This window comes from Crotalus tigris, unplaced genomic scaffold, assembly GCF_016545835.1.
Source record: "Crotalus tigris isolate CLP2741 ecotype Arizona unplaced genomic scaffold, ASM1654583v1 scf7180000023724.639413, whole genome shotgun sequence".
Lineage (NCBI taxonomy): Eukaryota > Metazoa > Chordata > Lepidosauria > Squamata > Viperidae > Crotalus > Crotalus tigris.
Genome location: NW_024100142.1, coordinates 233,899 through 257,529, shown reverse-complemented (window position 1 = coordinate 257,529; position 23,631 = coordinate 233,899). Strand labels below are relative to the sequence as shown.

General features: G+C 41.1%; 1 long non-coding RNA gene across 1 annotated transcript; it reads right to left on the bottom strand.

Moving 5' to 3' along the window:
• Nucleotides 1-324: 324 nt before the first annotated feature.
• On the bottom strand, nt 325-6,384 carry LOC120297992. The gene is made up of 3 exons (XR_005553940.1): nt 6,275-6,384; nt 2,398-2,499; nt 325-1,110 (listed from the first exon to the last, which is right to left on the bottom strand). It is a non-coding gene; the product is annotated as an uncharacterized LOC120297992 (long non-coding RNA).
• Nucleotides 6,385-23,631: the final 17,247 nt, after the last annotated feature.

Sequence of the window (23,631 nt, the reverse complement as noted above, 5' to 3'; positions counted from 1 at the left end):
ATATGATAAAATAGCCATTTTTAAAATGTAAGATAGCACTTTCATTGATGGGTTTCTCTACTTGTTCTATTGGAATGAGAACTGGATGCATCTCTGCATGTTACATGCCTTCATAATGAATAACTGCCTAACGAATGTTCACTTGCAAGTAGCAGAATCCATAGCTTGATTGAATCAAAATTGTCCCATCTTTTGCCAAGAGTTTATGCTTCACCTATTGAGTGACAGGTTTCTTATCTTCAAAGTCCACCTTGGCTTCTGTTATCTGTCTTCTAGAAGATTATAGCTTTCTTGCAAAACATAGCCTAGGTAATATGAGGAAACTGGCAACATGCCCCCCTAGGCACTGCTCTGAATTATCTTTCCATTTGGAAGGTGAACATCGATGCAGGGCTATTGGAAGGGTAGTTAAAATCAAGATGGTGAAGGAGAACAAAAAATTCCTGCATAGCATTTGAAAAGAGTACAGTAGGAACAGAACAGAATAGAATACTTTATTTGGCCAAGTGTGATTAGACACAAAAGGAATTTGGTTTCAGTGCAGAATTTCTCAGTATACATGCACAGCAACAGATTAATAATCATAATAACACCAATAAGAGGGGGTAGTAAAGATAAGCATGATAATAATAATAAATAGTGATTTGTAATTTAGGACTTATCTTTTCTACTATGCAATCATATTGGTTTTTACCAGCTTGAGCAGGGGGCTGGACTAGAAAAATTTCAAGGTTCCTTCCAACTCTGTTGTGCTGTTCTGTTCTGAAAGATGCAACTTTTTCTCCTGCATTTTAAAATGGGAATTTCTCCCAAGTTATCTGTTCCTATTCTTCGATGCAGGAATTCCCAGTGCAGGTCCATTCTTCTGCTATGTAGTTGGTCTTGTTTTTTTTTTTTTTCAATAAGCCATAAGCAAAGGAATAACCAATAATCATAGAAAGTGGAGAAAGTATTTTCTGTTGTGTTAGGTCTGTCAAAACCTCTGAATTTTGGGATATATTTCATCTTGCTCATAACTCATAAGATAACTTTACAGCTGTTGTTTTCATCTTTTTCTCTATTGTATAGCTTATTTTCACTCTGTGCTAATCCTTCATGGTTTCTGATGCTCTGCAAAAGAAAAGAAAAATACCTGCAAGATCCAATCTGAGTCAGTCACGAGGACCAGAGGTTTAATCTTCCGAGCTTTTGGACTCATGTGGAACCCATCCTCAGGGGATTTCTCTCTCATCAGAATGTAACACCAGATACATTATGTGTATGGGGCTCCAGCACAAGTCCGAAAGCTCAGAAGACTAAACCTCTGGTCCCAGTGAACGATCCAGACTGGATCCTGCAACATTATCCTGGGAAACGTATTTTTTTTTTCGTTTGTGAAAACAATACTTCTCTGTCAGTCACATCATCTAACAGTCTAAACTTACTCTTACCAGTTTTCTTTTCTATTGAGCCTATTATCATCTAGGAGTAGCCCAGCCAGCACTTGATAGTAGGCACATTTTTTCAGTGACTGTTAAATTAGCTTAGAGAAAGGCAAGTTATGTTGGAAACTCTGGAATTATCATGAAGGCTCTTTAACCATCTTACTGTAGAGTTGTGAAAGAGAAGATTTGTTTTATTTAGAATTAGTTTCAGGCCCATGAAGGAGAGTCAAATTGGATTCAAAAAAGTATTTTGTAAAAGTGTTAGACAGTACAAAATCTGTATCATTTAGATTTTGTACTCTCTAACACTCCTACTCCCCAAAAAACCAATTGTATGGCTCATATAAAATTAATTAATTTTTAATAAAATTTTATTGAGTTTTATAAGGTTAGGGAAGGGGTGAGATCAGTATGGGAGTTGGGGTTCGGGGTGGGAATCAGAATTGGGTTTGGAACAGGGATGGGAACAACAATGGGGTTACCCCCCCCATTAACATTTTCAAGCTTTAGCAAACAGACTATTGTTTGGGTACATATGTTCAATAACACTAATTAATATAATAGTAAATAGCTATAGTGAATATGAGAAACAATAATCATAAACAGTGTCAGTTAATTAATACATATCCTTCATCTTACTAAAATATATTTGCAATAAAATGTCACATTCATTTCTCACTAGTTCGTTTTGCTAACCAATGGTAAAAATTATCCCACGTTTATAAATTAATTAATTGAATTAACTGCATCCTGCTGATGTGTGACAACTACTTGAGCAAGCCTATTTTGGCAGCATATGTGCAAAGTGGAATGAGCTAAAGTGCCCAAAGAGTTATAGGTACAGTATATCGAAATTCTATTTAGTACAGATGGAACAAGATTAGTCAAGTACTTAGGAAAGTGTGGCTGCTTTTGAATAGCTCAACTTCATAGCTTTATTGACATCATTATATATTTAGCCTTGTTCTGCTACCTTTTTTCCCAGGTAAAAGTTTGTTCTTATGACGAAAGTTGTTTGAAGGTTCTTCAGATTCAGTTTACAAAGAACTCTTCCTCATGCAGAATTCTGTAAAACCTAAACACAGGTTCCTTATAAATTATCCTGTTACATGACACACCAACCATTGTACAGATCGTCCTCGACTTACGATCACAATGAAGCCCAAATTTCTGTGTTAAGTGAGACATTTGTTAATGGCTTTTGCCCCATTTTACAACCTTTCTTGCCACAGTTGCTAAGTGAATCACTGCAGTTGTTAAGTTAGTAACATGGCTGTTGGGTAAATCTGGCTTCCCCATTGATTTTGCTTGTTAAAGGGGTGTAAAAAATGATCACATAACCTTGGGACACAGCAATGATCATAAATATGAGTAGTTGCCAAGCATCTGAATTTTGATCACATGATTATGGGGATGCATCAAAGATGATAAGTGAAAAATCGTCGTAAATCATTGTTTTCAGTGCTGTTGTAACTTTGAACAGTCATTAAATGAACTGTTGTGATGAGGACTACCTGTATTTACTTTTTCTTGGAATAAACAGCAATCAGAACTATTTAAACTACATTTTCAAATGGCAGTGGGGTCATAGCTACTCTTGGGTTTGGGTTCAGTAGCTCTTATTTAGCAAACACAGTTGGGACCAACAATTAAGTTGTGGGCACTAAGGAGTAAAAAATCACATGACTGCAACTTAGGATTTTACATTCATCTTCTGAGTTTACTGTGCTTCTTGCAAGCCATGTGATAACATGACTGTGGGATGCTGCTACAGTCCTAAATACAAAGATTGGTGAGGTGCTTTTAAAAAATTCATAAGCAAGCCAATATAATTTCACCTTTGTTGTCATTTTTATTGGTAAACAAAAATGTGAGATAGACGAGAGTTAAATTCAAAATTATGCAGGATATACGGGAAAAAGGTGGATTGAAGGCACCTAATTTAAAATTGTATATGATGCGGTGGCTTTAATGTTGATTAGTGATTGGCTCAACTTAACAAATAAAAATATTCTTTCTCTTGAGGGATGGGATTTATTATATGGATGGCACGCGTATTTAATTTATGATTAAAAAGTTAATCAGGTTTTTAAAACCCATATTTTGAGAAGTGCCTTGTTGCGTGTCTGGAAGAAATATTATTATAGATTAAATTATAAAATCCCAATTTGGGGGATTCCAGGACACATGATCGAGGGAGTATCTAGGGGAGTAAATTTGGATAAGATTTCTTATAAGGAATTACTTAGTTTGGTTGGGCAGCATTGGCAATTAAAGCCTTTAACAGAGTTGAAGCAAGAAAATATTGTATATTCTTGGTTTTATTATAACCAATTGTTACTGAGGTGGAGTATAGATCAAAAGGTTGGAATTACTTTAGAGGATGTGAATTTGGTAAAACAGATTAAAGATCAAAGTCGAGCTCATATAAAAAGAATTTATAATGTCTTAATAGAATTGGATTCTGAAACAGAGTTGGTTAAAGATTGTATGATCAAATGGGCCCAAAATATTCAAGAGCCGATTTTATTGGATACATGGGAGACAATTTGGGTTAGAAATGTAAAATTTACTCAAGCGCAAAATTTGAGAGAAAATTTTTATAAAATGTTTTATAGATGGCATTTGGATCCCCAAAAGTTGTCCCGCATGTATCCGAATTTACAGCCTAAATGTTGGAGATGTGGAAACTTAGATGCAACCTATTTCCACATTTGGTGGACTTGAAAATGGTGGCTTTTTGGATTAAGATTTGGTGGAATATTCAAATGATTTTTAAGAAAAAGATTAAGTTTACTCTGCAATTATTTTTGTTGGATATTACTGTAGATTTTGATGTTAAAGAAACTAACTAATAGCTGCAAGATTATTGGTGGGGCAATATTGGAAGAAAAATTTGTTGCCTACTTTGGAAGAAAGGATACTTAAAGTGTCTAATTTAGCAGATATGGCGAAGATCTCCGCCTACTTGAAGGACCATTCACAAGAAAGATATATTATGGTTTGGAGAAGATGGATTGATTATATTCAGAAGAAATATGAAGTTGAAAAGTATTATCTTGCTTTTGAGTAGATTTTAGATAATTATTAATAGTTTTAATTATATTATTATTTTTGACTTAATTTGTTAATATTTGTATTGAGAAGGAGTTAAAGTGTCTTATGGTTTTGATTGATAGTATAGTTGGTTTATGTTAGTTGGATTACATTTGTTTATTAGTTTGTTTTACGCTGTAATCAGCTCTGGGAAGTGTGGGATGGGGGGATGGGGTGGGGGGGTTTATATTGTAATAAATTTATAAAACTTTTAATAAAAAAAAATGTGAGATAGAAATTAAAGACATGGTTTACAATGCCCAGTGAATCACTAGAGCAGGAATAGCACTTTAATTTAAAGATTATTTAATTTAAAGATTATTATTTAAAGATTATTTAACACATAATCTTCAGTTAAAACAATTCCTGTACAAATGGTCCTCAAGTTATGACCACAATTGAGCCCAAAATTTCTGTTGCTAAGGGAGACAGTTGTTAAGTGAATTTTGCCCCTATTATAACCTATCTTGCCACAGTTGTTAAATTAATCACTTTAGTTGTTAAGTTAGTAATACGATTAACTGAATCTGTTTTCCCCATTAACTTTGCTTGTCAGAAGGTCCCAAATGGTGATCACAGGATCCCAGGACACTGCAATCATCATAAATATGAATCAGTTGCCAAGTGTCTAAATTTTGATCATATGACCATGGAGATGCTGCAAAAGTTGTAAGTGTGAAAAATGATCATAAGTCATTTTTTTAGTGCTATTATAACTTAGAACGCTCACTAAACGAACTGTTGTAAGTCAAGGACTACCTATACTTTGTTGCTATCAGCTATGCTCATAATAATTGTTTTGGTTGTTTTTTTTTTTTAAAAAAACCCAAAACCTATTTCTGCATCTAAGTTCCAATAATAAAGTGAAAAAATATAGAATTTTTAATGTAGGCAGAGCATGGGATTTTATACTGAAAAATTTCCTTCTCTGATGTGCAGATTTGTTCTTTGGCATGATATCACTTTTGAATTTAAGTTACAGTTACCCTTTTGGTGGAGTATTTTCTTAGGATTTGATGGAAGCAACCATTTTCTATGACCGCAGGATAAACTGAAATACAGAGTTGTATACAAACCAAAATTGTTCTTGTTTTCTTCTTGCAGCTATCTTGCTGAATCCTAGTTTCTTGTCATTTTGAAATGGAAATTCATACAAATTGACTATTTAAAACAATTGTTTTGAAGCTCTTCTGCCAAAAAAGAAAAATAAAATCTTTGCCCTGCCCAAATGTATGATGTGATTCCCATCTACTTTGCAATATTACTATTTCTTGGCAATTATAATTCCTGCTAACACTACTAAATATAGCCCCTTCTGATCAAAAGGTTGCCCATCCCTGCTTTGGGAAGAGCCACCAAATCCTCTGGTTTTAATTTGGCCTCTTGTTATTCCAACTACAAATAGGAACTTGTGCAGTTTTGTCTCCTCACTCCCCTTTTGCTTAAAACCAAAACGTTTTTGCATCTTTTACACAAATTCTATGAGATTGAAGCCTAGAATAACTCCTAGTAGGTGATGGGAGAAGGCAGCATCTGGGCCTTGAATAGCTTAGAGCAGCGGTTCTCAACCTGTGGGTCACGACCCTTTTGGGGGTCGAACGACCCTTTCACAGGGGTCGCCTAAGACCATTGGAAAACACATATTTCCGATGGTCATAGGAACCGAGAAACTGCTCTCTCTGTTGCAGCCTCACTCTTTTCTATCTTTTCCTTCCCACCTCCCTGCGAGCTTGCAATACCCCTCAGGGCCTCACATTGCCTCCCGGAGGACTCAGCTGTTCGGCGACCAGAAGTGGGAGCTGCTCAGCTGTTGGTTGGGACGCCCATGGAGCTGACACCCACACTGCCAGGTAGAACACCACCGGTCGCTGGTCTTCTTTGCCGCCCCGCACATTGTCCTCGATCCCTCCCCTGCCCGTTCATGTCGAACCCGCGGGGGCTTGATAGGGAGAGAGGGAGGGAAGGAGGAAGGGACTCCTCCTCCTCTCCTAAAGTTCAAAGCATGGTCAGCTTCCCAAGAGCGCCACAATCCCAATTCATATGTTTCTGCCGTACCTCCTCAACGCTCCCAGAAACGGGGTGGGCGGAAGAAAGCTTGGCTGGGCTAAGCAAAGAAAATCCACAGAGCCGTGATCTAAGATCGTAGGCAGGCCGGGGAAGGGGATGAAGAAAAGGAAGGGGATTGGGAGAGAGGAAACGCCAAGCTTGTCCTCGCCTTTCCCAAGGACCTCCTGCACAACCTCACAGGAATACCTGGTTTCAGATTTACACTACAAAAGTTTTTCTCGCACAGAGGAGAGAGGAAAAACAATTGCAGAACACTTGGGAATCCCTTGCAAGGCACCATGTACCTTGGTGCTTATTTCCTAATGCCTTCCCCCCGTATTTTCTGCTCCACCCCAAATTCGCCTCCCTTCCACTCTCCTTGCGCAGCCATCTATGGTCTTAATACAGCCCTCAGTCTGTCTCCCTTTCAACACCCCCTAAAATTCTTCATTCAGGCAGGCTTCCAGAATTCGGCTGGCAGGATGCAGGTAACCCCTCCCCCCTGTCCTGCCGCCTCCCATGGCACCGCGCCGCTCTGTGTCTCGTGCCTCAAGCCTCCATGGCACAGGACCGTTAGCGTGGTCCCCAGCGGGAGGTGAAGGGGGCGGGCGGGGGGGTGGGGGTCGACCAGAAGGGAACTGGGTCTGATAAGGGCGAAAGTTGAGGTTTTCCCCCTCGCCACTCCCTCCGCCTCTCTTTATGCAGCGGCGTCTCTGGCTGCTGCCTTCCCAGTCACCAAGAAAGGGGGAAAAAAGAGCCGTGAGCAAGTTCCCCTTTCTGCCTCCGTTGCTTAAAGCTTTTTTTTTTTTTTAATGACCACTCATTCAGAACTACTTGGGGCTTGTTTGCACGAGCTTGTGGCAGATCAGTAAATGGGTGGGGGAGCCAAACCGTCCAAGGCGTTTGCACCCTGAGCGTGTGGGCGCTGCTTTCATGACTTGCCACCCCCGCCCCCTCTCTTCCCGCCCTGCTCTAGCAATACGCTGCTGCTGCTGGCTGAGCTGAGCTGAGCTGAGCGGCGCCGAGCTGATCCCCATGCCTCCTGATTGCCCGGCCGCGCTCCGCCCCCGGCCGCCCTCTGCACCATGCCGGAGCCTCCCCTGCGCTGCCCGGCCTGCCTTCCTCACCGTCGGAGGGCATCTGTGTGTGTCTCCAGACCTTACTGGACTGCCATCCCCAGCAGCCCTAAAAAGCACTGTGGAAGAGTGGGGAATGCTGGGAGTTGCAGTTCATCACTATCTGGAAAAACATGACTCTCCAAAGATCAATCCTTCCTTCCTTCCTTCCTTCTCCATCTCCATCCCTTCCCCTGCAATCTCTCTCCTTCCTTCCTTCTTTCCTTCCCCCTTCAATCTCCTTCCTTCTCCATCTCCTTCCTTTCCCCTTCAATCTCTCTCTCTCCTTCCTTCCTTCCTTCCTTCCCCCTTCAATCTCCTTCCTTCTCCATCTTCTTCCTTTCCCCTTCAATCTCTCTCCTTCCTTCCTTCCTTCCCCCTTCAATCTCCTTCCTTCTTCATCTCCTTCTTTTCCCCTTCAATCTTCCTTTTTTCCTTCCTTCCCCTTCCCTCCCTCCCAACATTTTTGAGCAAGGAAGAGTAAGCTTCTCCATCAAGCATTGCTATATTGTTTTTATGATTAATCTCTGCTTTAATTATGTTCAGTTCGTAACAATGAAAATACCTGCATATCAGATATTTACATTATGATTCATAACAGTAGCAAAATTACAGTTATGAAATAGCAACAAAAATAATTTTATGGTTGGGAGTCACCACAACATGAGGAACTGTATTAAGGGGTCGCGGCATTAGAAAGGTTGAGAACCACTGCTTTACATGCTACTGATGCACTAAACCAGCTCTCTGCTTTGTAGGTATATTTACATTTATTAAAACAAATTATTAAGACATAAATTATTACTAGATACAAACCTCTGGAGCAAAGTCAGAATGACATTTTAGTTGCATAAATAAAAAAAAATCACAGATACTTTTTCCCAAGATCTGTCAATAGCAGAAAATGCAGATAAACTCTTTTTTATATATGCTGTGTCAAGAATGAAAGCTAGCATGAGGCCATATACTTGGCCAATTGAATTACCTACAGTTTGTTTATTTCTCACAGTCCCATCAAGTTCTAGCCTGGTGGTGAGGAATCCAACATAAATATTTGAAAATGTGGATTTTGCACCACAATAGGGATCAATGCATATTTTGTGCCGCCTCTTCTGAGTAAGTGTAAGGCGTCACAGGAATAGACAGGACAGATACCAATGCAATCATGTTACTCAGGAAGACTCTAGTTCAGATTAACTTCTGTATCCAGGCTCCCTAAAGCATACAGTGTTCCAAAATGATTGTTCAAAATGTTCTGTGGGATGCTGGGGAGACACAAACAGCAGTTCACAGTGAAATCACTGCATGCCTGTAAGCAGATGTTGCTTGTGTCTTCCTCTCAGTCACAGCTCTTCGTGAACCCAACATACTATATAAATGTGTTGGTATGCACCTTCTCTGGAAAAACCTTTGATTTGCAACAGAGAGAGCTGGGAAACAGCGCAATGCAGGCAGCCGTCTTGACTGCTTTTTCTACATTACATCATACTTTGCTTGGCAACATAATCTGCTGTATGCTGGGGTGGGAGGGGCCATGTGCATATGAGCTTAGTCCCAACAACTGCAGAAGAGCTGGGCTGAGTTTGACTGAATTAAATCCATTCAAACAGTTGCAGCAGTTAAGTCTTCTCATTCTTGTTCTGGGAGTGTTGGTGTGATAATCTGTAACCTCACGATTTTTAAATCTGTGGCATAGCCCCAATGACGCTTTGAGGGCAGATCTGTTGGCTTTATCATGCACCCATTCTAAACACAGAAATATGGAGTAGCATAAGAGGAGTGTTCTGTATCTCTGATGGGGAAAAGTGATAGTTTATGATCAGTCCCTTATAAATTGCAGGCTTTAGATACACAAAGCAAAAGGAAATATTTACTTTCTTACAATTAACTCATGCATGGAAGAGAGTTTAGAGACAGCTGGAGTTTGCCAAAGTGCCTCTAAATTTGGTAACTGAATAGATAAATCTGCCATATTCAAATCAGTGACCCAATGGTCCGAACCTGCATTATCCTGTTCAGAACAGACAGGGACTTTTGTAACTTTCCATTCATAGAAACTCAGAAATACATAAATTTGGGATGGAAATCGTGGGAAGTTAGATACAGTCATTTCAGGACTCCCATGTCTTATCCTTCCAATGCCCCCTCCCTATCCTGCCCATCTCCATCCTGGTTTCTGGCTTGCCTGCAGAGGGAGATCCAGTTTACAATTTGTTACAATTGTGGATTAGAACTCCAACACAAAAGTGGAGTGGGAAGAGATCCAAACCTGGCCATTCCTGCTGCCAGGAGACTTCCACCGGGGGGAAAAAACTTCTTTAGATCAGATACTGGCAATCTGCGGTTCACAGGAATCTCATGAATCTCCTTTATCTCCCCTAAAGATCTAAATGCAACTACTAAAAAGGAGTGGTCCTCTTGTCTACCATTTTAAAATTATTTCAAAAAGACCAAACAGCAACAACAAAAACAGACCATGTATAAATGCTCTTACTTTCAGGCAGGGCTGAGAGGCAACCCTGGCTAAAATCCTGTGCAGCTGTTGCTTCTTGCTGCTGGTTATGCCCTGAAGCCCTGACTGGACTAAATGACCCCTATTGCTACCATTTTGGCAGAAGAGCTGAAGGAGGGTGGGATTTATTTCAGTCCATGTATTTGCTAATTTGATAGTGTGATATCAATTCTGAATTTGATAAAAAATATCTTGAAAGTGAAAAAGCCCACAAATAAGAATAAGGTACACAGCATATTCTTACAAGATAATGATTTGGATTGCTTTTCTAATTAAGTGCTTAGGAAGATTGTGCAACTGACACAAAAACTGGCAATCTATATTTCTAGCCTTAGGTGATCATGCAAAATCCTAAGTTTTTTTTCCCTAATCTATGTTAATAAAGAAAAGTTGAACCACAGCTTTGGTCTCAGAACATCTAGGACAAAAATGTAAAGATCAAAATGAGAAACAGAAGAAACTGGTTCCAAGTATATATTATATAAAATAACAAGCTGTGTAAAATTACACCAGGCTTCCGTAGTAAATACCTTTACATAAGTAAAAGGTATGCTGCTCAGCTCAAAACAAGCCAAGAAATGTGCTATTGAAGGATAGACTATCTGGGCAGATTCCAGAGGCAGTTTACAAAATATACAGATGTTTTCACAGCTGTCAGATTCAGCGGCTACCCTTCCCCTGTTTTGAAAGTATGCTACCCAGGTTACCTTGCTCCGTAACTTCTCTCCCCCACCTAGGCAGCGCAGAACAATGTGCTGGAACTTGATCCAGGAAACTTTTTATCCTAATAGTAAATACTATAGTGTAAAAGTTTGATTTGTCAGCAAGAAACATATAAAGTATAGTCTCTTTCAGATTTTGAGTGTTGTGTCATCTTTCCATTGTGTATAGAAATTTTCTTCATGGAACTTAAATTGTCTTGCTGTGAGCTCAAACAAATATTCAAGTTAGAAGTCATGTTTAATAGGATGGGAGACACATGTGTTTTTCCACATCAAGATACAGACTCTAAATTTTCTGTTTCAAACCTGGTTTTAGATGATTTGCCTCTTCCCAAATCCTGTCCCTAATTGCAAATTTATCTATGTGTCGGACAAAATGGAAAGCAATTGCTCCCCATAATAGCTTGCAAAAAAGAATTGTAAAAAAGACAGATTGGATCAGTTTCCTTTCCCAAACTTTTCCTACTGCCATCATTTGCCCTAGCATGGATTGGGATAGATTAATTGGGGTTTGAATCAAATTCTTTACATTCTTAAAACTATGTTTGATTCTAACCAGATGTATTGCTCAGCAAACAGTAGTCTGATTCATAGTTATGTGTCTTCACCAGGATTGATATTTGACCTAGTTTTTATCCCTAAAGTGAACTCAATCTTGCATTTGAAAACACCCATCATTCTCTTCAAACTTGGGACATCTGCAAAGAGATGTTGACAGAAACTTGACCTATATTTTATTTAAATAGGATAGTTTCAGTTAGGATTCAGGAAGCTTAAAGCCTTGATTCCCAGCATGATAGTAGTTCCAAGGACACAATTGCACAATTTGTATTTCTAAAAGATACCTGATTGGCATTACTAAAGTACTCATGTACTGGGGTATTTTCAAAACTACATTCATTGAACAAATATTTGGTTCAGCAACAAATCCTCCCAACATTCTCTGACGCTCATCCAAGTATTCTCATTTACTGGGAGATTGTGGAAGAAATTCACATTTCCTATTTTTGCCTGATTAAAGGCCAGTCTTCAAGTGTTACCCAGTATTTTCTGAGAGGCCCACCATATCAAAATTCAGGGAACTTTTTTCCAGTGATATTTTCAAAATGGATAAATTTCCAATGCTGATTTAAAGTAACTAGTAAAAATCTCAGACTGCACATTTCACATACATTTTTTTAGAGATTTAGAAATAAGCAATCTTTGCTATAATGGTTAATTACTGCTTCATAAAAAACCCTTTAAAATGTTTGCATTGTTGAAAATGTATTTCTGTAAAAACTAAAATAAATTATTACCCCAAAAAATGGATGAAAAGAAACGAGATCCTGTATTAAAATGTTGGAGTGCCATTTGGGAGATTCTAGCCCTCTCTAAACTTTGGAACTTCCCTGGATGTCTTTGGGCTGTCAGTTCAGCCAACTCCCTACTTCAGAGGGCTGTTGTCATGGGAAGAAATGTTCAAGCTCCTAAACAAAGGGCAGGATATAAATCTAGTAAATGCAGACAGTTTATCCCTATTTGCATTCTCCTAGACCTAGAGGTTCCATTTTTCTGTTTGTAGCACTTAGCTAACAGATTTCCATCTACCTATCATAGATATCAAGGACATTCGTATAACAGGAGCAGAAAAGTTAACCCTTCAGAACTTTCCAGCTGCCACAAGCACTTCTCCAGTGTAGGTTATAAAGTTAGCTAAACTACATCATTGATCACTGCAGTTCCAACTTACAGCTCACAGCAGTGATTAGCAACAGGGGACTGATGAACGGTCTGGAATGTATCAGGTAGCAATCAAGGAGAAATAACTTTCAACTCTGATATTTTATGCTATGAAAAGTTTTATATTCCTTGAACAGCTTCAACTCTGGAGCTTCTGATGTCATTTGAAGTAATTACTACACCCTTCCCCAGCAGTAGTGAAAAAGCAGGGTGTAGAACTAGCAGATACATTTTTGTGTGAATATTAAGCTCTTCGTCATTTCTTCAGAACACAAATTCATTACTTCCAAAGTGGAAGCTCAGAGGTTTTCAGTGATTTTTTTCTCCACTTTAAAAATGGAAAATGGTATCCTGAACTATAGCATCAATAATTCTAAGAAACTAGCCCTTGCACAATGTTTGACAAAAAAATCTCCTATAATATTATAATACTGTGTTATGTTATATTATGTATTATATTATAATATAATGAATTATATATAATATTATAATAAATATATTTATAATATTGAAAAATAAAGGTTTCCACTATCCATTTGGGGATTCTAGAGGATGGTGCTCATCCTTGTTACTTAGCTGAGGGAGCCAACATTATTCAAAGACCTTTTCTGTGATCATGTGATGAGCATAACTATACCTGGCTGCATGGAACAATATTACCTTCCCAGAGAAGTGGTACCTATTTATCTACTCGCATTGCATGCTTTCAGACCGCTAGGTGGGCATGACCTGGGGCAAGCATGTGGGTCTTGAACTTTGCAGCTGACAAGTGCAGCGTCATTAACATTGAACCACTGCTTCCCCAGTATCCTTAATTAAGTACCTGTTAAAAAGAAGAGCTAGGTCCAATGTTCAGTTTGTTTCTAATGACTGTTGATGTTAACCTGGAAAGACATTTTGAGATGTCCTAAGTTCTCTGGGGTTTAATTATGTGTAACATTTGTGTCTTTCCTTGAGAATTCAAGATGTTATATATAAAGGTCTCCTAATTTTATTCCCACATTAGTCCTATGAAGTAGGTTGGTCTGAGAAAGATTAGTTGATGAAAAGTTATACATTGAGCTCTGTGGTGAGATTTAAATGTAAGTTCCTATGATTTAAATACAACATCTAAAAATTCAGACTATTAACATATATAAATTATTTACATAAGAAAATAAAATAATAACCTTATTGTCTGGAGAGAGAAGTAATACCATGAAAGTTATGAAAAAAAGTCAAAATATTCTCAACAGGTTGAAAAATATGGAGGCAACCACTCGATATGATGGCATTCAAGAGGAAATGCAGTCTTAGGTTCAAATACAAAGACTCAAAACAGTGTAATTCAGCTTTGGAAATAGTACAATTATGACAAGCCTAGGAGTTTATGTTGATCACAAAATTGAATATAATTTGTATTAAAATAGATATTTTAATCTTAAAGTATTGCCAGATGAGGTGTTTGGGTTGCTCTGGGATTGGCTGTGTCTCCCCACCCCCACACTTCAGCAACTAAACCCTGCAGCACAAGAGGAATTGCTCTGAAGCTGGTTTTTAACTGGAAAAACTAGAGTGTTGTTTTTACGTATTGGGGTTCACGGCATTGAAGCGACACACAAAATTTGTTAACCAAGTTCTTTATTTGTTTCACTGTACCACTCTGCAAATAACAGACGCACAGGCCTTTTATAGTCTCCGAAAACATCCTATTACAAACTCCCTTTTTCGCGCCTTGCGGATGTGCGCAAGACCGGCACCAACCAGTCTGGTTCCGGGCAGATTTTAGGTTGCCCGGGACCATTTGCAACATTTCTGGGCCTGCTGAATTGCTTCAGCAGGCCCAGGACACAACACCCCTCCCCCCTGTATGAAACACACAACTATACACACAATGCATTTGTTCCCTGGCTGGGAATAGTGGAATTGCTCTGGCCTGCACACAGGCAGAGCAATTATCTTTTATAAAATAATGGGGTCAACTTAAACGCTGTCCAAAAACATAATTGGTATATATTACGCTATACCGGTTATTGGTCAACATCATCCTGTTACAGACTAGCAAGGTTCCCTCTGTGATGACAGAAACCTCACATAGTCTCCCCGATGTTTGGGAGGGCCCTTAGCCCTTTGTGACCTTCGCAAGGTCAGGGAGGGTCCCTGGTCTGCCAGCTCACCTGCCAGGCTAGGCAGACCAGGACTTCTACTTAATGGTGCCTGGCCTACCGGCCCGTCTGGTGGGCTCGATAGACCAGGACTTTGATGCCTTCGGATTCCAGGTGACCTACTCCGCAGCTGACTGGCTGGATCCTCTGAACCCCAGCCAGGTTCCCTCGGGGGGGGAGGGGAATCCCCAAGCCCACTGGTGGAGTGGAATTCTCCCAGTCCACAATGGACTGCTCTTGGGAACATCATCCCTGTAGGAAAGTCTGGAACTCAAAGGAAGTAAATTGGGGGACATCGTCAGAGACGAGGACATCATGGAGCCCATGGGTAGCGAAGATTCCTCTCAATACCTGGATGGTCCTAGCAGTAGTAGTGGAGGATACAGGTACAACCTCTAGCCACTTGGAATGGCTGTCAATGAGGAGAAGGAAGAATTGCCCGAAAGGGCCCAGTGTAGTCGATATGCACCCTCAACCAAGGAGTTTGTGTCTCCTCCCACCTGTGTTCAGGGGCCTGAGGCATTTCAGGCCATGACTGTTGGCACACCTGGCACCCGTGCACCTAGGCCTCGATACCTTTATCAAGCCCAGGCCACCAAAGATTGGTGCGCGCAAGCGCTTTCATGTGCACAATGCCCGGTTGTCCCTCATGCAGAGAGGACAAGACTCTACACCTCAGTGAGGCTGGGATAACTACTCTACTACCTCATAACAGGCACCCCTTAAATGTAGACAGTTCGTGCCTTCTTTGCCAGAAGCTTTGAAACTCAGCATCTGGACACGTGTCAGACCATCCTGACAACACCCATGTCAGCACATGTGTAAGCATGTGATCAGTGACAGTTTCTGCAGCTACGTCCCTAGCATTGAAGGGAGATTCAGGCAGTTCCTGAATAGAGAGAATATGAACAGCAGGGGGAGGATCTGCCTCTATTTGTGTGAGAGGTAGCCTACTGAGGCCATCTGCATGGCCCATTTCTTTCCCAGGTTTGTGAATAAGTGTATAGCCTAGCGGTTCTCAACCTGTGGGTCGGGACCCCATTTGGGGTCAAACGACCATTTCACGGGGATCGCCAAACAATGCAGTCCGCCATTTTCCCCCTTTTCCTTAGCTTTGCTACTCCCTTTTATTCTATTGGCTTTTGAAAGCCAATAGAATAGACTCTCTTGCATAGAGTCTAATTCTATTGGCTTTCAAAAGCCAATAGGAATTGTTCAGGCTGTGTCTGCCCTGCTGAGCCCGCCAAAAGTCCCATTCTGCAAACAGTGCTGCAAGTTGTCTGCAGCGAAGGCTGTTTGGAAGTTTCCACCCCTCCCTGCTGAGCAACTACTAAAAATGTAAGTAAAAGAGGGCCAGGGATGGGAGGTGGGAGGCCGGCGGGCACAGGGAGGGTTGCTGGTGTGCGTGGGGCCCAGCAGGTGCCTTACCTCCCTTGGGCTGGCCCAGCTGGTGGCCCAGCCGGTGGTCGGCCTGTGCCGTCTCTGCTGCTTGCCAGCTACGCCTCAGCCGGCGCAGGGGGCGGCACCACGCATCCGTGGCACTCCTGGACAGGGAAAGTCCTCGACTTACGACTGGTTGGGTAGTCCTCAACTTACGACCAGTGGGGGGGGTCACGGCATTAAAAAGGTTGAGAACCACTGGCGTATAGTCATATGGTGACAGGAAAATGGACCACTTTAGCATACGTGGGGAAATGATGTGTGGGGTTTGCTTGTTCATAGTAAACAAACCCAGCAGTGGCTTATGGCCTGTGTAGACCGTGACGTGGCGGCCATATAAGAAATCATGAAATTTCTTTATGCCAGCTACTATGACCAGGGCCTCTCTGTCAATATGAGCGTAATTACGCTCTGCGGATGACAAGGTCCTTGAATAGTAGGCTATAAGGACTTGTGTCTCGTCAGCCTTCAGGTGACTAAATATTGCTCCCACCCCATAAGGGGATGCATCACATGCGATGCACACAGGTAGTTGCTCATTAAAATGTGCTAATATGGCATTTGATGAGATCAAGGGCTTGATCTTATTAAAGCTCTTGTCATGGACTTTAGTCCACTGCCATGGAGCTTGCTTATCTAAGAGCCGATGTAACGGCTCAGCCACTGCAGCCTTATGGGGAAGAAATGCATGATAGAAATTGAGGAGTCCCAAGAAAGCCTGAAGCTCACTTTTAGACTTGGGACTTGGGGCCTCCTGAATGGCCTTTAGTTTGGATTCTGCAGGGTGGATGCCTTGGGCATCTATTCTAAATCCTAAAAATTCTGTGGAAGTGACTCCAATCTTGCATTTGTCTTTTTTCAATTTGAGGCCCGCTTGGCGGAACCTCAACAATACAGCCCTCAACCTCTCTGCCAAATTTTGTGATGACTCCCCTGCAATGAGGATATCATCAAAGTAGGGGCAAACCCCAGGTATTCCCCTGAGCCTGCGCTCCATGACACTCTGAAATATACCAGGAGCAACATTCACCCCAAATTGTAACCTCTTCACCTTAAAAGCGCCCCTATGGGTCATTATTGTTTGGGCCTCTGCAGCTGCTTCGTCAACAGGTAACTGTTGATAGGCCTGTGCTAAATCAAGCTTTGCAAACAGCTTTCCCCCTTTGAGGGAGGCCAGAATATGACTCACTACCAGTACAGGATATGCGTGTTGTTGCAAAGCTGTATTCAGGGTGCATTTGTAGTCTGCGCAAATTTGAACTTCCCCGTTAGTCTTTAAAGGTGTTACAATGGGGGTTTCCCATGGACTTGAGTCCACCTGTGCTAAGATGCCCTGATGGAGCAGCTTGTCCAACTCTGCATCAATCTTGCCCTTTAAAGTGAATGGCACCTTCCTGGGCTTGATCCTAACAGGTGTGATGGCTGGGTTTAATTGCAAGGAAATGGGAGGCTCCTTGTAGGACCCAAGCTCTGAGCTAAACACATCTGCAAACTCGTTGCAGACTTCTGCAAGGCCTGTAGTTTGCGGACTATTTATGCCAAATACTTGGATTCCCAAGGACTCAAACCACACAAGTCCAATTAGACTCGTACGCTCACCCCCAAAACCACCACATCTAATAGACCGTGGAAAGCCTTACGCTGCACTTTGAGTGTGTAGCTTCTCCAAGTACTTTGACCCTTGAATTTTGAAAATCCGTGAAGATTAAGTTTGATGGCCTGAGTTTGACTCTAAGGCCACTACTGCTGCAAATCCTTTTAAAAGTAGCGTGTGAGATGATCAATAGAGCGGACCCAGTGTCCAGCTCCATTGACAAGGGAACCCCTTGTAGCTTCACATCAATGCAAAGTTTCTTCTTAAGGGGCTTGTGTGTCCCTGTCTGCAAAATGCTTCTGCACAACGCACAGAAACCCACCCTGTATTGGCTGGGGACCCTGGTACCATTCTGAAGGAATTCTTCCCGAGGTTGCACCTGCTGGCAACCCAAACAGACAATGGCAATGTGGCCTTGCTTACCACATGCCCGGCAGATGGCAGTGCGGAACCGGCAGTCTGAGTGCTTGTGGCATCCTCCGCATTCGAGACACTGAAGGGCTGCCGGAGTCTTGACTGGCTTCTCCTGCGGCCTTTGTACTGCTGGTGAACTCTGTCCACTCTTCTTCAGGATCCGCATCCTGCACTTCTTGAGCGACCTCTTGATGGACGGACGCAACTGCTGTAGTGCTTCTGATGAGTCGCAAGGCCTTTACAGCACCGCCTACTGCTTCTTCAGCTGCAACTTCATGTAAGACATCTTGGAATGTGACTTCAGTTTTAGCAAAGATTTTTTGTTGCAGCTCTCTACTTCTAAGGCCGCAGACAAAACAGTCTCGTAAGTGTTCTTCTAAGTCCTTGAACTCACAAGGCCTGGCAGCTTGTCTCAAGGCAGTGATGAATTCCACAGCACCAGGCTTCTGGTCCCTCTGCTCAAAAGCATGCCTCCACACAATTACAGATAGCTTCGGATGGAATGGTCCTTCAGCATATTCTTCAAGTCTGTGTACGTTACAGACTCAAGTGGCGCAGGAGCTACTAAATTTTTGGCCACATCAAAAGTGTCCTGCCCGCAGACACACAGCAGGGTTGCTGCCTTCAAACCGTCTTCTCAAACCTGGTTAACTCGCAGGTAGTTTTCCATCTAGGCCAGGGGTTGGCAACCTTGGCTCTTTTATGACTTGTGGACTTCAATTCCCAGAATTCCTGAGTCAGCATGGCTCAGCTTGGAAACCTCTCCCTTTCCCCTCAGCGTGGCTGGCTCAGGAATTCTGGGAGTTGAAGTCCACGAGTCATAAAAGAGCCAAGGTTGCCTACCTCTGATCTAGGCCATGTAAGAGTTCCAGCGCTCCGGGTGAGACACGTCAAATTCAGACAACCGGCCAATCTTCGACATTGCCAGCTTCTCTTAGCTCACTGCAACTCAGGCTGGGAAGAGGCCCATTTGCCAAGCTCACCTCCAGCGTTTGCATACTGGCAAGTGAGTGCAGATCTGGGTGCCGACTTCCCGGCTTCCAGCTCTTTTTGTAGAGGCTAGGTTCTTCGAGTTGTCTTCTTCTTTGCAGCGATCCCACCTTCGTTGCCACTTTTATGTATTGGGGTTCGCGGCATTGAAGCGACACACAAGTTGTTAACCAAGTTCTTTATTTGTTTCACTGTACCACTCTGCAAATAACAGGCGTGCAGGCCTTTTATAGTCTCCCAAAATATCCTATCACAAACCCCCCTTTTCGCGCCTTGCGCATGCGTGCAATACCGGCACCAACCAGTCTGATCCCGGGCAGCTTTTAGGTTGCCTAGGACCATTTGCAACATTTCTGGGCCTGCTGAATTGCTTCAGCAGGCCCAGGACACAACAGTTGTGGTTATGAGTAGACCATTTCTCCAATGAGGGATTCTTGCCTTAATCCAGCTTCCCAATCCTTGATTTTCAGTCCTTTAGCAGATCCTATATGAGGATTGTTGGCTTGACAGCTTCCTAGTTCCCCATCATTAATCCAGGCAAATAACTGTAGTGAAACTGACAAGTTCTTGGTTTCCTTCTTGCCTTCTACACTGGCCAGCCACTCAGAAAGCTCCAGGTTACTACAGGTAGTTGTTGACTTATGACTGCAATAGAGCCCAAAATTTGTTGCTAAGCAAGACAGTTGTTAAGCGAGTTTATCCCATTTTACAACCTTTCTTGCCACAGTTGTTAAGTGAATCACTGCAATTAAACTAGTAACACAATAGTTAAGTGAATCTTACTTCCCATTGACTTTGCTTGTCAAAAGTTCACAAAAGATTATCACATGACCCTGGGATACTGCAACCGTCATGTATGTGAGTTGCTAAGCATCTGAATTTTAATCACATCACCATGGAGATGGTGCAATGGTCATGTGAAAAATGGTCATAAGTCACTTTTTTCAGTACTGGTGTTAACATCAAATGGACACTAAATGAACTGTTACAGGTTGAGAATTTAGAATAGGATAGGGTAGAGTAGAGTAGAGTAGAGTAGAGTAGAGAATAGGAATAGAATCGAATAGAATCGAATAGAATAGAATAGAATAGAATAGAATAGAATAGAATAGAATAGAATAGAATAGCAAAGTTGGAAGGGACCTTGGAGGTTCTTCTAGTCCAACTTCTTGCTCAGGCAGGAAACCCTATACCATTTCAGACAAATGGTTGTGCAATTTCTTCTTAAAAACTTCTAGTATTGGAGTATTCACAACTTCTGGAGGCAGGTTGTTCCACTGGTTAATTTTCTCTCAGGAAATTTCTTCTTAGTTCTAGGTTCCTTCTCTTCTTGATTAGTTTCCATCCGTTACTTCTTGTCCTGCCCTCAGGTGCTTTGAAGAACAGCTTGACTCCCTCCTCTTTGTAGCAACCCCTGAGATATTGAAACATTGTTATCATGTCACCTCTAGTCCTTTTCTTCATTAAACTAGACATACCCAATTCCAGCAGCCTTTCCTTATATGTTTTAGCCTCCAGTCCCCTGATCATATTTGTTGCTCTTCTCGGTACTCTTTCTAGAGTCTCAGCATCTTTTTTACATCGTGACCAAAACTGAATGCAATATTCCAAGAGTGGCCTTACCAAGGCATTATAAAGTGGTATTAACACTTCACGTGATCTTGATTCTATCCCACTGTTAATGCAGCCTAGAATTGTGTTGGGTTTTTTTTGGCAGCTGCAGCACACTGCTGGCTCATATTTAAGTGATTGTCTACTAGGAATCCACCCATTATCCAGGGACAGTAGAATAAATGCTGTGTAATCTCACAAACTACATTTGTCCTGTTTGAAAATGTATTTGTAAATATGGAGATAAGGTGACATGATATAAGCTCCAATGCATTTTTTCTATCAGGGATCTATTGGTAATTAGTACTGTATTGTAATTTATGAAGCTGTATAAAAGTATTGCATTGGGAGGATACCATTAACGATTAATGAAGACAGTGTAATATTTGCATTATTACATTAAGAAGGTTAATAAATAATGATGATTCTCATCACCATGGGGGGGGGGAAACTATGACGGCTTGTTCTTAATCTCACAACTTGTCAGTCATACAGCTCAGGCAGCTGTCATCAACATAGTGTTCTCCAAGTGCAGCTCAAGATTTGGCAGGTGAAGGGTACACAGGTTCTTACCATGTGTGCACATACATGCGCGCGCACACACACACACACACACACCAATCCATCATTCGGTTGTGCAGCTACTCATTCATACTCAAAGGCACCTGTTAGTATTTAGGACTAGCATGGGCCTTGTCCCTTCATTCAGTACTTTGTAAGCAACTAGTTGAGACTTCCAGTAAGAACAGAATTTCTTTTTCACCATGTTACAGGTCAAGAAAAGAGGCTGTCGACCTTTGCCTTTGGTTTCATGCTATTTGTCATGGCTCTTTTTGGAAAAAGAAGTCCTACCAAAAAAGGGGAAAAAGTTCTTAAACCCTAACTTTAATAGTGTTGAAAATCTGCTGTCCCAGAATTGTGGGAATCTTGCTTTTCTTAGGAAATAAGGAGGCATCAAATAATTGAGAAGCAAACATGGTTTGGCAAACTTGTAGTCATTTCAGAATGGATATTGAATATGTTTATGGTTACAATCAAGGAAAGCAATTTGAAGGAAGAACTGATTTTTAATAAGCTCTTTGTGGGATTAGGGAAGGCAGTCTATATATTAAAATTTTAGTCCTTGATGATAACTGGATACCTAAATTCAATATTATTTGACCTGTTCCTTCTTAAGTGAGTAAGAAATAGTTCTATAATATGTCTGAGAACATCACTCCCAGACTCATTATGCCAAATAAATACTTTGCTGACGGGCTACATTTTTGCACAATTGTACTGTGGTTCCCTGTGATTTGAGAAGACCTATGTCAAAATCCCAAACCATACCAAGCTTTAAAAAAGAGGAATGCCAGAATACCAGCTGTGCATAGCTTTGGAATATAAGGCCAAGACAATGGAGTTGCTGTATTCAAATCCAGCATAGAAACAACTGGACCTTGCGGGGGGGGGGGAAGGAGCAGACAAAAAACACAGGCAGCCCTTATTAATCCTGCATGTGAATGATTCTTCCTGGTGAAGGAAGTCATCCATAGTAGTTCATGGCACAAGGAGATTGCAAAATTTCTGATTTTGTGATTTCCAGAGATCTGAGGTAGTTTATCATTTCATAGGAGATCAGAACAAAGGTTCAATGGCCCATCTTTTAAAATCATATTCTAAGCAATACAAGAGACCAGAAACAACTGATGATCTACAGCAGTTTTTTTTTCAAAATTGCAAGTTTTAAGATGTATGGACTTCAACTTCCAGCGTGGGAAATTCTGGGTGTTCCCCATTGCCAACAGCTATCAATGGTGGCTAGGAAATTCTAGGAGATGAAGTCTACATGTCTTAATGTAAATTTTTCATGTTTGAAAAATACAGATCTACAGGAACAACCTTACTTGGTTGGGTTAGGATTATATAACTCTTAAAAATTCTCAGTCACTATTCCACTTCGTTCAGGGAAATATTGGGAGTCATAATCCCAACCTATCTGGAGATCAGTTCATAGGCAGTTTGTCTGTAGCAGCACAAATGTCCCATTTGTCTTCCTCAAGAACTTGCATCATTAAAGCTTTAGGGTCCTTCACTTGCTCAAAAGAAGTCCTTTTTTATGTAATATTTGATGAGAAGGCCCTGACTCTTTTGGACTACTAGAATTTTGAAAGTATGTTGGGTGCTTTTGCAACCATGGTAGAAATTATGTTACCATGGTTAGCATGATTACTTGCAAAATGCTGATTAGAAGGTAAACTGGCTTGCTGCCGCCTCTTATAGTTATTGTATTGTCTGCTAATCCAATTTAACACCCCCCCCCAGCCATATAACCAGTGACATTTGCAGATGAGGCAGAATAACTAAAACAGTATCATGATATTGTAACACAAATTCTGCTCTTAATGTGCTGTTGTTGCACACATGTACAAAAAGGATGGAGCTGCTGGTATGCTACCATGTTTCTGTTCTCATCCTTCTGATGAAAGCAACAAATTCCTTCAGACTCCCATAAATCCATTTTGTCTTTTTTATTCATTTTATTTATTGTTAGTAATATTATTTTCTTAGTTATATGGGATCCTGGTGCCATACAATTTTAATGCCAAGAACTAAAATTTTAGTTAAGTATTTTTTAGCATGGCTATTATATCTGGGTTTTTCCCTTGTGATGTTTTAATTGTATTTCATTTTATTATGACATGAGTTAGAATAATTTGGTGGCATCTATATAGATAATACACCATCATTATTTTACCTTTTAAAATGTCATTAATACCTCAAAGTATTCTTGGAAATAAAGATGAAGCTGGCTGCTACTG